At 42.2% G+C, this 10,353-nt stretch overlaps 1 non-coding gene across 1 annotated transcript; it reads right to left on the bottom strand.

Moving 5' to 3' along the window:
* Nucleotides 1-6,770: 6,770 nt before the first annotated feature.
* Nucleotides 6,771-6,877, bottom strand: LOC141624773 (small nucleolar RNA R71). Its single transcript, XR_012534577.1, has one exon. It is a non-coding gene; the product is annotated as a small nucleolar RNA R71 (small nucleolar RNA).
* Between the last annotated feature and the right edge of the window lie 3,476 nt (nucleotides 6,878-10,353).

Raw genomic sequence — 10,353 nt, 5'->3', positions numbered from 1 at the left:
CAAAATTAACCAAACCTTAGAACTACGATCTGGTTTGATTTCACTTTATGTGAATACGTAGGCAGTACTCAAGGACACAACCATCCCCATTTCCAACTTTCAATCCCAACCATCAACTTTCAACCTCTATTTCAACCTTCCAGCCTCAATTAACATCCTTTCCACAACCAACACCTCTATACTGGGGGCTCCTTATTGTCGCCCAGCCTCCTTTTTACCAAAGTCCAGAGCCATTTTCTCATCCTGGGGGCTTCTCTTCCGAGATACCACCCTTCCTTTGTTCCTTTGAGTCTAGCTAGTACTCGGTCCGGACAATGACAAAGGTCTTAGATCAATTCTCCAAGTCATCGTGCCTCAAGAGGGGTCTCTTTTACAGCAAACGGTGGTGTAAGAAGTCCTAGTAGACAGATGATCCATGGCTCATGCCTTGCCTTTATATGCCTTCATCATTCTTGCAATTCTTATACCTTTGGAACTGATACGCATTGTCACCCACACTTGGCTAGGGGTTGCGCATACTTAAACAAAGTCTGTCAAAGTCATCCCTGTGTCGCGTCAAATCTAAGTTAGTGTCGCGTCAGTCCAACCTAAGTCTACATTTTGCGTCCGCATAAGATCTGTGTCATGACAAGTCCTATGTCTAAAGCCCATTTGAATATGCATATACGCATTACAAACGCAAACTTCTTTGAACAAGTTCTAAACGACTTTTAGAAAGAAACGACTTGTGTGTCTTCTCATTCGACGTCCATGCGATAATTGCTTACGTGCATATATTAGATTGTATTCTTGTGTGGCTAATATCCGTGCAGGTAAGTATCAGAAGCAGTGCTCGCTCCGACTGGGGGCTTCACCCAAGTCTTCATTCTCCCAGTAGCAATGATATTTTGATGATTGCTCACTCAAGATTTCTTCCATGGCGATCAAGAGGTTCCTAATCGTCAATATATTCCCCAACAAGAGTTCGCTTGAGACCGACGCAAGCAGATTCAACCTCAAGTTTTTGCCAGAGTTCGCTTGAGACCGACGCAAGCAGATTCCCCAGCAGTTTCTACCGACGTCCTGCTACCCTCGACATTATTGTTTCCACGCGGAGTTCGGCAAAGGTGTCATTCTCCAGAAGTTCCCCAGCCAGAGCCTCCTTTCTTAGGTTCGTAAACCCAAAGTTAGGATTCTTACCCCTAGATTCTTAGATCCCAAAATGGCCTCCTTTCGGTTCATAAGCCTTTAAGCTCCCATACCAACATCTTTAGGTTCATAAACCCATAAATTCTTTTGGAGTTCTCATACCTCGGAAAGCTTGGATGCATGTGTCCAAAACAAGAATTAGTAACCAGTAGTTCCTAAACTTAACCCTAGGATCCCAAATCCTCTTAGGTTCACAAGCCTTTAAGTTCTCATACAAGCCGTCCTTTTAGGTTCATATACCCAGGTCCGCACACCTAGCTTCTTTTAAGTTCCCAAACTCCCTAGAGTTCATACACTTCTACCCTTAGGATCATATTCCTTAGGATCACCTTATACCTTTTAGGATCATATTCCTTTAGGATCATCACTTCCTTAGAGTTCCTACACCCAAACCTTGGTTACCCCTTAAGTTGAACTTATATTTGGCCTCCTTCCCGTCGATGCTTTCCTTTAGGTCCCCGCACCCTAGCACAATCCTTATATATCTTTTAGGTCCTAGCCTTAGCTCCTACGCTTACCCTTAGCTCCTACGCAACTCCGAAAGCATCTCGAGAAGAAGTCTCAGGTATGGTCTCTTCTTATGGCTGGCGAGCCTCCTCACGTAGTCTAATGGACTTTAAACGACCCTCCCCGATAGTCGACAGACTCTAAAATGTTCCCGACGACAGGTCCTTGGCTCGGACCCCCGAGCGCCTCGCGTCGCCATAGTCGTCGAGTTGTAATCTTGATTGACCTGATGGCTATACTTTGACTTTCGCCTTGTCCAAGCCTCGGTCAAAGTGGGGGCTCAGAGACACACCTCGTTTCGCACCCCTCGCAAACCACCGGTGATGATTGGGCCGCATGTTTGATTCGCGGAACGATTTGTGACAATTCGTAAGATTATCGTCAAGTGATTGCTCAAATATTAATGTCAACCTCTTAAATGTCATCTACGTGCCGATACGGTCGTTTTGGCAGTAATTAGAGTTCATTCGGAGTCCGGGTCAAAAACCGTCTCCATTTTCTGATAGCCGTTAAATCCCGAGTCGGAATGTTCCGGAATGTTCCGGATATTTCTATTCCATATTCATCAAACTTTATCTTTTGGCAAACAATATCCCGTAATATTCAAAAGATAATCAAATTAAATCCGTCCTACCATAACTAAAACGCGGAAATCTTTCTTAAGCAGGAGGAAACCTCCTGGGAACAGACGCGACAGTCTTTGCGCCTCTTCCAAGAGACGCAGTGGCTGCTGCGCCTCTTCCCAGGCCCTTTTTTGCATGATTTACGTATCTTTTTTATATCTTTCCGAGATTCACTTCCAAAGAGTCTCCGAAACCCTATTCCTTCACGTGATTAGTATAAATAGGAGCTTTCGTTCCTCATATTTCTCACGCGAGTGTCCGCCCTTCTCTTCTCCCTTTGCATTCTAGACTTCGTTCTTACTAATTGGCGCCTACGTGCTTGGACTTCCGACCACGTAAGCTCGGATCTTTCCGGGTACCAGCCTCTCCGTTGCATGACCGACCAATTTGACCAACTACACTCAATCAACTTAAATTAATCAATCGTTTTCCTCTTACGAGGGCACTCTTTCCTTGCATTCGCGTCGAGCATTCACTAGTCGATTCTTAGTTCATCTCGTTTCGTCAACATGTAAGTCTGAGGGTGTATAATTCTCTTTATTTATTGTATTTTTATTTATCGTATAATCACAATTGTAAGATTTATGTCGAAAACACCGTTAAAACCGATTTCTAAAACCGTGCTTTAAAACCTTTTTTGCGGATTTCCGATGAGACGGGCGTCGAGAAAAGACGCAAGAATCGCTGCGCCTCTTGAAGGAGCGCATTCTGCCGCGCCTCTTCGTGAGGCCGCCAGCTTCTGCTTCTTTTCTTCTTCTTCGTCCTCTGTTATTCCGTCTTTCTTATTTGTTTTCGTATGTTTGTCTTTAATTCTCTCACATGATAGTTCAATAATTCACATGTATATAATTTATTCATCATTAATATGTTTTAATCATCATAAATCCGACCTTAAATCCCAAGTAATTCATATTTACGGGTTTTCGTCATTTAATATTCAAACCCGGGTTTTAGAGATTCAATTTGTTCATATTGAGTTTCTGGGATTCGTCATTGATATAGTTTTCATTTGTTCATTCACATGTTCGTCATTAATTTGTCATTAATTCATCATGTTTAGTTTGTTTCATTCACCGATGTCACTAATTAATCATTCATTAACATCGACCCTTCACATAATTAATCCGTCTTATTTAAAACTACATTTATGTTTATTGTTTTCATGACCATCAATCATATGTAAATAACATATTAATCACTTTCATCCGAGTAATTGTATCAATCAATCCATTAATTTACCAATTAATATTAACGATTTGCGGTTCCGGCTTCACGACGAAACTCACCCTTGAATGACAGACGCAGAATCAAGCGCCAGCTTTGCGCCTCTTCCAAAGGGCGATGTCTCTTCTGCGCTGTTCCAGGTGATTTACGTCCCTGAATTCGTTTACGCCTTGACCTAGTTTAATTAGCTTACGTAATTAACTAACTATTATCCGTAATATCGCTAATTTCTGTTCGTCTATTTCATTAATTTTATCCTTTTATTCTTTTATTTCTTTTTCTCAAATTATCCGTTTTAAAGGTATTTTCGACATAAATCGCCTGATCCGATGTAATTATTGTAATTTATATTTATTGTAATTCATAGTTATTGTATCCCTTTCATTGCTTGTATGCTTTCACATGTAATTCAACATTAAATCCTACTTCGACCCAATTGTTTGCTAATTACGTGTCAACCGACTTAGTTAATTCTCACATGCTAGGATTAATCTAATGGATGTTGCATTGCATGCATATAGCCGACGATATATCGAGTACGAATAACTCCCTAATCATTAGTAGAGGCCGCTATCGAGGCGGGCGGGATTAGGTGTTCGATCAAAAGAGCTTCCTAATACGTACCCTCACCCCTTACTCCAGATCTCCGTGAGCACCCGTGTTCATTGGCATCCACGAGAGTCATTCTAGACATAGAATGCTAAGGGTAACGATTGCTTAGTGTTCATGTCACTACTTTATGTCTTGACATGACATGAGGTATTCGAACGGTTCCAATTTCCCATAAAAATTGGTGGCGACTCCATACAAAATGCAAACGCTTGTTTTCGAGCCCCTTCGCCAAGCGCCCCCATGGGCGGCCCGCTGTCCACAGGACGCTGTCCTCCCATGAGTACGGGAAGGACTTAGGTCTACCGCGCCCACTTTGGGCTCCCCCGGCGACTTGACTGGGTCAGCTTCTCCTAGTGCTCCGTTCAAATTTCTCGGAGTCACATTTCGGGCCCTGGTCTCCTGTACGGTTTCCGCCGCTCTTGTCGGCGTGACAGTGTGAGCAGGCGTATTACCAATTAGGTCCAGGAGCATTTTCAGTTTTGCTACGTCAAACACATGTCCCATGATGGTGACCTGGTTGGCGGGCAGCGGCGTGTCTGGTATTATTGGCATCCCGAACTCCGGTTGGATTACTCCGCCGGTGGAGGGCCGCACGACTCTGCACTTGTTGAAGGTATCATCTTGGTAGAGTGCGGTTTCATCGGTCACGACTGCGTCTTGTTGTTTCGACATCTTCTTAGCTTTTTGGGTGGGTTTTTTTTGTTTTTTTTTTTTTTTTTTTTTTGGGAATGAATGTGACTAGCTTCTAGTAGCGATTCCCACAGATTTGCGCCAATTGTTCCGGTGTAATTTCGAGCGGATATTTGTTACCACTCGTAGCTCGTAGAATGACGTCTTTGCTTGAATCCTCCTTTCGGTCTCCTGAAACGATGAACAAACTGAGGGCTCGGCTTGGGGCTGAGCGAACTCACTCCGACGCTCAAGTTAGTAAACTTATGGGATAAGTTGTTGTTACTTGACTAAATGTATATTGTAGAGAGATAAGGAAGATAATACCAGATGAATAGTGATTCTTAGGTTAAATTGTGGATCCTTTCCTCAATGAAGGTTGAGGAGTATTTATAGACTTTCACCTTTTGTCACGTAGTGGCCAAGTGGCCAAGTGGCTAGCAGGTGGAAAGACCGTTCTACCCTCGGCCGATGGACCTATGGCAGGCCGACCGAGGGTTCTTGGATATGAGTACGCGGATATGTGCCCCGGCTGGAAGGTTGCCATGCCGAGACCCAGGCTGACAGGCCGATGGGTTGCATCGGCTAGGCTGTCTAAGTCGTTGACTTGTTGTGGATATCTTTGACCTTGCTCAATATGTTGACTTGGTCAGCGGTGCAGAATATGCCCCATCAATAAGTATATAACATGATAAAATAGGTTAATAATAATATTGTTTAAATTGCTTCTATCACATGCTTGTGCCATAACGTTTAATCTTTGTTTAAGGCCTTATTCAATTGATTAAGTCTGTTCATTCATTCTATAAATCGAGAGGCACGGAATTGAATTAGACAAAGCATGCATAGTAGGACGACCTAGTCATGGACGAGAGTTTCTCTAGGACCCGGTCTATGGTTGACACTAATATCGCAAGGTGGGTGTCTCTAAACCTAAGCAATTGACAATGTTATTAGTACCGAATTTATCATGATCGTATATTTACCCTTGCATGTGTGACCCGAACCCCTTAGACTCTCTCTTATCATATAATTTACATTACAATTTTCATTAATCATCAAACAAACCAATCAAACCAAAATTGAAGTCGACCTTGATAAAAATCTACCCATTGCAATTCACAACGTAATTCCCGTTTCCTTGTGGTTCGACCCCTATTACTACATTTATTTGTGTTTAGCGAATCTATCTTTGAATAGGTACGCGATAAGCCTATCAAATTTTGGCGCCGTTGTCGGGGAAACGGTTTTATTGCTTTTTGAATTGTTGATTTTTATCTTGTTTTCCTTTGTCTTGGGGAACAATTGTTCCTTGAGACCGTTACTTATCACTTCTCTAGAAATTGTTGTCTTATGCCCAGGTCCTCTCGTAGTGGAGAATTGCTTTCACCGGATTCTGATCCCGAGAAAACATTTAGGAGAAGACAACGTTTCTGGAAGGAAGTGAAATAAGCCACTTCTCCCGTACAAGTTGAAAGTGCTAGAAAGTCTTACTTAGACGATCTAGAGGTTCTTGAAGAGGAGGAGGTTTCTTGTTCATCAACTCCACCACCGCCACCATCTACTACCAAAAAGATGGTGAAACTTTCCGATCACTCAAAGCCCACCGCGGCCATGCTTCCGGCCGGAATCACAACCACTCAAATCACCGCGCCGGACTTCGAGATCAAACCGGCTTTCATTAGCCTTGTGGAGAGAAAGCAATTTGGGGGAAGTCCTTTGGAGGATCCCAATTTGCATGTGCAAAATTTTTGTGACTATTACTCCATGATCCGTCAAATGGGCGTCACCCAAGCCCAAATAAGGGGAATATTTTTCCCTTTCTCTTTAAAGGACAAGGCCAAGCTTTGGATCAATAGCCTTGACCGCACCACCATGGGAATCACCAATTGGGAGACTTTGGCTCTTGCTTTTTATCAAAAGTTTTTTCCACCGGAGAAAACTCAAACTTTGAAGAGCCAAATCACCGGATTCCGTCAACAAGCTCTTGAGAGCTTATATGAGGCTTGGGAGAGGTACAAAGAGTTTCAAAGATAATGTCCACATCATGGGCTAGATGATTGGTTTCTAGCAATAACATTTTACAATGGATGTTGTGCCGAGTCCCGAAGGATTCTTGATTCTGCCAACAATGGGCGGTTTGATAAAATTGACACCGACCTTGCTCATGCCACGATCGAATCTATGGCGGTCCATGATGCCCAATATGTCAATTCCCGAGTTGTGCCATCCAAAGGTAAAGAAGAATCCTCTAACAACTCCGTTTTGCTAGCTCAAATTGCCTTACTCCAACAACAATTGGCGGAAAGAGATGCTAAAGATTCCCTTCAACAACTCAATGTCGTGTCTTCAACAAGCCAAATTGTTGTTTGTGACGGTTGCGGAGGAGCGGGTCATTATGCCGCTCATTGCCGAGCTCCTATCGAAGAGGTAAATGCTTTTCAAGCTTTTAGACAAAGTTCATATCCACCGGGTACATTTTTCAACACTTATAACCCGAATTCAAAATTCCATCCGAACTTGTCTTACACTAGCAACAATGTGCTTAACCCTCAACCCCCACCACAACAAAATGCCTATGTCCCTCAACAACAAAAGTATATCCCTCCACCGGGTTATCAAAATCAACAAAGGCCCCCACAAAACAATTACCAACAAAATCCACCACAAAATGGCCAACAAAACAATCAAGGAGTTGGTAAGCTCGAGGGCATGATAGTCCAAATGCAAAGGGAATTATTGGCTCAAATTCAAAAGAACGATCAAGCTCATAGTGCCGCGGTCAAGATGTTGGAACAACAAGTGGCTCAATTAGCCGCTTCTAGCTCTCAAAGAAAGAACGATCAACTACCTCCCCAAGGTGAGCAACCACATGAGACCGTCAATTCTATCTCCTTGAGAAGTGGTACTAGCTATGATAGGTCATCCATGACTTTGGATGAAGAGGTGGTTGTTAAAAAGGCCAAGCTTGGGGGAGATGACAAGAAGAAGGCTAGTGAAGAGCCTCTTGTTAAGGATTGTGTGCCATTTCCTCATCGATTGTTGATACTTAAGAGAAAGAGCAAGCTTGATGCCAAGAATGTTGAGCCCCCATTGCCCGAAGATAATGACAAAGTGATTGTTGAAGAAGTCTCTCCTAATGCTAAGGAGAGTGATGTCATTCCAACAAAGGTGAGTGTTCCCAATGAGGAAGAGAAGGCGAAAGATGTGGAGGATGCTCCTCCAAAAGAAGTTGTTCAAATACCATTTCCCCATCGTCTAGCAAAGCACAAGAAAGAAGGTAAGTTCGGTAAGTTCATGGAAATGTGTAAAAATTTACAAGTCACCGTCCCATTTATGAAGTTGCTTACCCAAGTCCCTTCTTATGCAAAGTTTATGAAGGAGATCCTCTCAAAGAAGCGATCCTTCAATGAGGTTAAGACCATTGCTTTCACCGAAGAGTGTAGTGCACTCTTACAAAATAAGTCTCCCCCGAAACTTAAGGATCCCGGTAGCTATTCTATACCTTGCACTATAGGCACATATACCATTGATAAGGCCCTTTGCGACCTAGGTGCTAGTGTGAGTGTCATGCCCTACTCCCTTTGTGAAAAACTTAGCATGGGTGCTTTAAAATGCACAAGTACGACATTGCAAATGGCGGACCGTTCTTTAAAACAACCCTTAGGTGTCTTAGAAGACGTACCCGTCAAAGTTGGCAAGTTTTTCATACCCGTTGACTTCCTCATACTTGATATGGCCGAGGACTCACAAACCCCAATTATATTGGGTAGGCCATTTTTACGCACTGCAGGTGCGTTAATTGATGTGAAAAATGGGAGGTTGACATTGGAAGTGAGTGATGACCGGGTCTCCTTTAGTAAAAACAACACCATTAGAAGCCCAATGTTACAAGAGTCTTGTTATCTATTTAGCACTGTGGACTCTTCTCTTGCCTCTAGTACACTTGGCTCCTTACTAATGGATCCGTTGGAGGACGATATGGGTGTTATTTGCTTTGTAGGTGACGATGTTAAGGGCACTATTGCTAAGAGTACCAAAAAGAAGAAAAGGAAATTTTATTTGAAAATCTTCAAATGGTTGCGGAATGCTAAAGGAGCTATGAAATGGCGCTTGGTTGGTGGCAAGCTCAAGAACAAAACTTGAATCAAATAGCTTCTTACGTCGTGCGGGACGTTAAATCAGCGCTTCTTGGGAGGCAACCCAAGCTTTTTATTGCTTTTATTGTTTTTCGTAGATTAGTAATAAAATACTCGACTTGATAATGTTCCTTTTTGTCTTTTATAGGTGAAAATGGAGAAAAGTGAATCTGGCACGCAGCCCCATGCAAGATCCCCGTTCGGGGACGTGGTTTTCGAGAAACGAGAAGGAATTAAAATCAAATGCGGAAAAGAGTCAAAACCCGAAGAGGAGGTCAACCCCGATCGGGGTTGCCAGCCCCGATCGGGGTCGTGGTTCCGTGAAATTTTGGCCTTTCTTTCTTATGCGGGTAAAGAGTGAATCATTTTATCATCCTTATAGAAACCCGATGGTACCTCCATTCTCTTTCTCTACCATTTTTCTTCACTATTTTCCACCTTAGTCACAAGGGAACATCATCCCCCGAATTCATGCTAGCTTGGGGGAGGTTAAAAAGTCGAGTAAGTTTTTAATTGCTTTGCATTTTAGTTTAGATCTTGCATCCCATTAAACATAACCTCTAATCCTTCTTGTTTTGTGCTTTGAGCCATTTTTATGGTTTGATTGGGTATTATGAATTGTTGGCACATTGAGGACAATGTGATATTTAGCTTGGGGGAGATATTGCATTTGCATATAGCGTAGTTTGCATGTAGTGTAGAAAATTTGAAAAATTTTGAGAGAAATTTTTGCTTTGTGCTTGCTTGTAACCTACTTTCCTCTTTGCTTATCCTAATAATGACTTATTGCTAATGATTTATTCTTTCATGTTGGGATATTAGCTACATGGGGATGTCTTGACATAGTAGGTGGGAGATGGAGAATGAATCGAATAGGCTTGATCTTGACTTTTGGCAAGCTACAAAATTGGTAAGGTAGAGTTTCTTTTTGACCGATGCATCCATATCCGGTCTCTCTTAGGTGAGTGTAGGTGTCTCCTTATAATGTGTGTTTCATCAAAACGCACAAGTATGGTTCTCATGTCATTTCTTGGTAAGCATGCATTCATTTGTTATAGCATTTTGGAGCCATTCACATGATATTTTAGCCTTTTTGAACCCTTCACAAAATTTATCCCTAACTACATCATTGAAATTGCCTACCCTTGTTGAGCTACTAGAATTAGTTGGATAATTTTTGGGTGCTCATTGGGATATGGTTTATTGTTGGAAATCATGTGAGCTTGGTCTTAATGCTCAAGAAAAAAAAAGTTGAGAAAATGAAAAAAAGTTGAAAAAATGAGAATGAAAAAAAAAAATGAATGAATGAGAAAAAACATGAAACAAAAAGAAGAAGTATGCTTTGAAAAAACAAAAGAGAAGAAGAAGTTGGTGTGAGAAACTTTCATGCA

This window comes from Silene latifolia, chromosome X (assembly GCF_048544455.1).
Source record: "Silene latifolia isolate original U9 population chromosome X, ASM4854445v1, whole genome shotgun sequence".
Classification (NCBI taxonomy): domain Eukaryota; kingdom Viridiplantae; phylum Streptophyta; class Magnoliopsida; order Caryophyllales; family Caryophyllaceae; genus Silene; species Silene latifolia.
This window is presented reverse-complemented; position numbering and strand designations above follow the sequence as displayed.